Here is a 6,642-nt window from a genome sequence, read left to right on the forward strand (position 1 = left end):
TTGCACTGGAGTTAATATGAACCAGTGTTGTGGGGGTCTTCAGTATCAATATGGACAGTGATTCTTCTGAATTAGCTCAGTATTTCATAACCACAATAATAAGCCACAATTACCTTTGTCATGGAGCGACCACCACCTCCTGTTTTACAATGCACGTGTCCCACTGAGACACAAGATGTATTCAACTATCCTGCCATTAAAGACTAATAGAACCAGATGATTCTGTGCTTCCCACAGGGCACTGTACTGGTAGTCTGATAGGACAGAATAGCAGTCTTTCGACAATGACTATCAGGAGGGTCGGGGTGCTAACTGCCCTTTGCATATTCTCCATCCTTATGCATCTCCTTGGTATGAAAATGGCCTGCAACAGAGAAAATGGGAAGAAGACTAGAGCCTTGCCCCTCATGGGGTAGTTGAAATCACTGTAGGTGCTTTAGCTAACAGCCCCCTGACTTAAATCTGTGGGGGCTGAAATAGAGCATTTTCAGGGAGGGGTCCTCAGCTCTGGAACTTGCTTCTCCCATTGGTCCACATTTTCCCTGTTGCAGAATGCTGTGTCCATCTACATGCATAACAGTGAGTGATGGCTCCTGGTGAGCATCCTCTAGCTGGAATGCAACCCACTCATTATCACTAACTTACAAACACACTTTTTGGCTCTTCATAGGATTTTGTTTTTCCAGTGGGCCCCATGACCCCTGAGCTCCCCAGGCTTTGGGCCAGCTGCTTTGTAATGAATGGCACCTGACCAAGATGCCACCCTGTCATACAGGCCAACAGCTGAGTGGAATCCGATTATAAGAAACCGTTTGCCCTCTGCACTGTGACCCTCACCTTGAGAAAAAAGCCTGTTTGGGGCCAAAGCATTTTGCTGATGCACTGTTTGCTGAAGGAAAGAAACTCTCCAAAATGTACGTGCTCAACTGGAGTTTCTCTAATTCACATTTTCTGCTGTTTACTACACCAACGTTTTTTTCTGTGGGCTCAGATTCTAAGGCTGGAAGGGAATTTGCTACTTCCCTTCAGCCCCAGTAATAATTATAACAGTTAATGTAATACAGCCACTGACGCCCCTGTGGGGCTGACTCATTTGTGCCTGAGCGCTGCCCGACTCTCTCTGCATAGTCATGTGAAATTTATGATAATCCAGTCTCGCTTGCAACAGTGACTCCAGAACACCCCTTCCAGATCTTCTGTTTGAAGCATTGATTTTTGCCTCCAATTACCTTAGCAAAAAGAGCCCACCTCTTCAGAAAATAGCCAGTGGAGGTCAAAAAAGAGTCATCATTTGAGTGACTCAGAGTCCAGGGACCTTCCTGCTAGGGGATGGAGGAGAAGCAGCTGTGAAATTTGCGAGAGTTAGATGGGGCGCTCTAAGGGGCTAGAGAGCTCAGCCAGATCTCTCAGCTCATACTCTGTAAACTCCAGTCCCTGCTGCTGTTATTGGGGACCAAAGACTCTGTGAGGACTTTGAGGAAAAGGCCAGGCCAGAGACCAAGAGAGGAGAGACCCTTATGAGGTCAGAGAGACTGCTGGTCGTGCCCACCTCCGAAGGAGCTGGGTCCCTCCCCTCAGCCAAGAGGACAAGCTGTGAGTAGATGTGGGTAACCCTGCCATGGATTAGAGTAGGCTCATCCTTACAGAGACCCAGTGTTTCCAGAGAGATCTCCATCCTACCCCTGCTTGGTGCACCCTCTCCCCTTTGCCATCCTTGGGTTCCATCGCCCTTGGCAACAGGATCCGCCCTCTATAAGTTTGCCAGGATGTGCGCACTTCAGACTGATGGTTTAGCAGTCCAGTAATCATAGCTAACACCGAGCCAATGGTGGGGAGTTAGCCCTAGGAAAGGGGTGGAACCATTTCATGGCAGTGTTGGATGAGGAGAGGCTGGCTTTGTAACAGGAGCCACTAGAGTCAGTCAATACTGAACTTTTGTAGCCCTCACTCATGGCATGTCACTGGGACCACTGGCTAAAGATCACTGGCTTGCCTGGCACTCCTGTGTGTCACACACTTACCGCAGATTGTGGGCTTTTATTCTACTGGCTTATTTGACAGCCTTTTTACAGCTCTCTAAGTTTCAGTTTAAAGAAGGCCATTCAGGGCAGGTTGCCCCCCTTCTTTGCTGTACTGTCTGCCTGTGTGTTAGCTCTTCAGATGATCGGTGTTGCTCCCGTTAGTGTGAGTGGGTCCTGCTGGCTTCCCCAGGGGGACTGCAGTACCAGTGTGAAGACTGTTTCCCTGGTGGGGACACTGCACAGTGCTGAGGCATCCTCCTGCAGAATCCCCTTCTGCCCCCCAAGGTCCCAATAAATCTGCCTCTCCTGTTCAAAGCCTGAAGACTGCTGCCCAGAAATATGGAGGCGGAGTTCCCCAGGGGGAGGGGGGAAATCGTAAGCTGTAGCTTGATTGAAGGATACAAGTAGCACTCAGCTTTTGAAATCTCCAAAGAGAGTTGAGATATATCTTGATCTGCTCTTAAATAAGTCATTGCGACTGCTGTTAACTTACATTAACCACTGAAAGGCATCTTGATGTGCTGGGAATGAGGCACATACATCTCTGTGCATCAGGACAAGAAATATATCTACCCCAAAGGTGTCTGTGGAGATGTCATGGCAGCAGGAATTCTGCTTCTGTGCCTGGGTGTAGCCTCAGGAAGAGACTTGGGGGTATTAAATATTTGATTCACAAAGTTTATTTTAGCCTGATCCAGACTGGCATTGCTCTATTTCCAGAATTTAATTGGTTAGAAGAACAAACTCAAGTCCTTTACTGAGGCAGAGCCATTGTTGTGTTAGCAGAGTGACATAATAACAACAGACCAACATGTCAGAAGGAGCCAGCAAAGGTGTTTTAAGATTCAGGCCCATCTGCATTTACCAGTTTTACATAAAGTCGGCACAAGCTCAAATATCTTTTAAAGTACAATGGGCATGCTGCTATGCAGCTCCGTGAAATCAACAGTTTGGGTTCTATAACAAAGATGTGTCACATATCCATTTTAGAGATAATGCCAGTGCCTTAATGTAAATCCAGGTAATGGATATCTTTTTCATATTCACAATGCAAAATGCCTATGCAACATGGATCCTAATAGCATCCCCCTCCCCCTTCCCTGCGATCTACAGCCCTGCCTGGCAACAAAAAGGAAATGATGGGGCCAACTCTGTGGTTAGTGCTGTACTTTGTAGAATAGGGCCCCAGATTCAATTCGCTAGGCTAGCTGCTTTTTCTTCCAGAGCTGGCAGGACTCTCTCTCCTTTCTTTGTAACCGCCGCATCCTCAGAATAAACCCCACTCTCTCTCACTAGTCCGTTCCAAATGCCTCACTGCTCATTATTTTTGTTCCCCCAAAAGGTCTAGAATCACACTTAGTACTGGGCAATTTGTCTGCAGTGTGGCATGCACAGAGAAGTGCTAGCCTAGCCCAGTGGCCCAAAGGCACAGAAACTGGAAGAAGGGAGGGGTGGGCTGTGGTATTATTAGGCCAGCCCGCATGGCCTCTGCAGGCCTGCTGCACTTTGCTCTCAAATTATTCCTCTGACTCTTTTTCATGTATTACATAGATAGGCAGAATAGAGTGCGACTTCATCTAGAGGAGGGCAGCATGCTGTTTGGCCTGGTCTGCCACACAGGTCAGGGCTACAAAAGGCTGTCACCCCCGTGGTATGCAAAGGGTCAGTAGCCAATGAGACCAGCAGCTACTCTTACATTTGTCTCCTGATGTCCCTTCCTCCCCCTGCTCGGCTGCCATCTCCACTCCCATCTCTGGATTCTGACACTTCTCAGACAGACCCCAGTATGTTCTCAGGCATCAGGTCCAGCTCCTTGACCTGGTGATCTGCTTGGTCCGTGGAGCTGGTGTTCTCCTCTGCCCTCTCCTCACTGCCACTGTACAGGTAGCCTCTGTTCTGTCCGGTTGCAAATCAGGCTTCATAAGGGTGAGTGCTGGGCATTTAGCCTGCTCCCTCCATAAACTGGCAGGTTTTCCACCTTGCTCGAGACCTGCTATTATTGTCCTGGACTTTGTCCTAGCCATTGATCTTTCCCCAAAACTGTTTGCTGGACCAAGGGATGCACTGACCTGGCAAGGTGCTCACACACAAATCAGAGACCAGAGTGTTATGAATCATGTCAGGTTCAGCTATGATTGCGTTTCCCGTCATCCCGAATGTTCCTCAGTGACCAGACATTTGCTTCTGGCCAACTCACAGTATAGCCTCAGTGAGGCTTCTTTCTGAGACCTTTTGGCTAGGAATGGAGTTGATCACAAGAGCATGACATGGTGATGCTGGTCAAATAGCAAGCAAATGAGCCCCATGGGTACTGCTATTTGCACAGGTAAGTGGCTACTGGCAAATTTGGCCCTCTGTTCAGAAAGTAATCTAGTCAGCCACCTGAGCACTGTGGGGCTGTACTGGGAGGACATTGGGGGTCATTAGATCACGCTCATGCTGCACCAGTGAAAACTGGAGGGCCACATGGTGGTTAGCCTTGCTCCAGGCACATGTAAACCACATGATCTAAGTTCCTTTGAACCCTTGGGAGCATCTTCATCTCTGGATGTGAGGTGTTACATGTGCACTGGGGGGGACAAACTGTGGTTAGCCATGCCAAATTTCCTTAGTAGAGACAAGGACTCTGGGCAGCAGTAAACATTGCTGCTGATTGTTTCTGTACTTGATTCCCAACTGGAGGTGCAAGTTCTAGCTGTATGAGTGATTCCTCTTGGAATTGGCATTGATGAGAAGGATGTCGGTAAATTTGAAGTGCTCTGTTTGAACCAAAGCCTTTGTCATCACCTTTCCCAGTAAAGCCCCTTTGGGTTCATCATTCAGCCAACATGAAATGACAGTGGCAAAATGCTTGCATTGGGTATTTTTGTTTGTTGCCCTTTTCAAAGCTATTGAAAAAGGCAGATCCTGTTGCTTTGGCTTAAAAGTGCAAACGGTTATGGCTGGATGTCCCTAGTACCTATTTCCTTTCCTATGATTTGAAGGAGAAGTGAGTTCATGCTTTGTTCAGGATTGGAGCTGCAAGTTGCATCCTTAAGGTATTACATGTTAACAAACATGTAGATGGGTCAGACTGTGCTATTTTTTGCTTTTGTTTTTTCCCTTGTAATCTAGTACAGGCAGCAGCACCTTTCATGTTTATTTCATCAATGGTCTCTAAGCAAATCATTTCTCAAAATGTATTGCATCTTTGGGAATAGTAATTTTCAACTCCGCTTTCACATTACTCCATATTTGTTACTACTCGTCCACCAGGGGAGAAGCTGGTTGTTATTAGTTCCTTGCGTGATACAAAACATTTAATTTTAACACAAACCACCAGGAGAGAAAGACATATTGCTTTTCATATCCAAAGTGTCAACATCTTGACCAGACTGTAGCTAAAATAATGTTTACCATATGGTGGATTTTTTACCTTAACTTTGCATCTGCATTCCTGCTGCCTCTCTCTTCATTCAACAGACATGGTGTGGGCAATAAAAAGCACCGCATGCATGTTCTCCTTCAATGGGATCACAAAAGGGCTCCTCAACAAATAAGGAAATAAGCCATCCATACAATGGCTGTGACTTCCTGCTGGGTTTCTACTCAATGCATTTTTTTTTTTTTTTTTTTGTAGCAGGACAGAAAACGTAGGGCAGGAGCATATATTGGAGAAGTAAACCCATGTGAGGGCACAATTGCAGAGCATGTTGGGAATGGTAACTAGAGCCACAAAAAACTTTCATCAGGTGACCCCAAACAAACTGAAGCTGGTCTGGTTTTGAATTTCATTACAATCCCAGAAATTCAGGTCAGATTTGCTGAGGTTCTGCATCTCTAGTGAACCTGGGGCTGATTTATTGGTTTTGGTAGAAACTGTGTTAAACTCTGGGAAAGTTCTGTGTGTATGGTGAGTTTCACTTCTAGTTGGGAGGTTTGTTTGAACCTAAAGCAAGTAAAGAGGCTGGATCCTACCTTTCCACTCCAGCCAACAACGAAACATTTGCACAAGGCACCTATGGACTGATACTGCTAAGGGTCACACAGTTCTGATGGCAATGCATTATGTAGGATAATCCTGTTAAAGGCCAGAAAATTCAAAAGGCAAATTTAGCCCTTCAAATGGCCAACATTTCTTTGGGTTGGTCAGCTCTGGGTCAGAAGATAGTCTAGTCTGACGCACAACCCACCCACTCCTTTAACAAACCCCTAACCTATGCCTGAGCTATTGAAGTCCTCAAATCATTTAAAGACTTCAAGGTGCAGAGAATCCTCCAGCAAGTGACCCGTGCCCCACGCTGCGGAGGAAGGCAAAAAACCCCCAGGGCCTCTGCCAATCTGCCCTGGAGGAAAATTCCCTCCCGACCCCAAATATGGCTATCAGCTAAGCCCTGAGCATGTCGGCAAGACTCACCAACCAGATACCCAGGAAAGAATTCTCTGTCGTAACTCAGGTCCCACCCCATCTAACATCCCATCACAGGCCATTGGGCATATCTACCGCTAATAGCTGAAGATCAATTAATTGCCAAAATTAGTCTATCCCTTCCATATCATCCCTTCCATAAACTGATCAAGCTTAGTCTTGAAGCCGGATATGTCTTTTGCCCCCACTGCTTCCCTTGGAAGGCTGTTCCAG

The sequence above is a fragment of the Lepidochelys kempii genome, chromosome 9 (assembly GCF_965140285.1).
Source record: "Lepidochelys kempii isolate rLepKem1 chromosome 9, rLepKem1.hap1, whole genome shotgun sequence".
Lineage (NCBI taxonomy): Eukaryota > Metazoa > Chordata > Testudines > Cheloniidae > Lepidochelys > Lepidochelys kempii.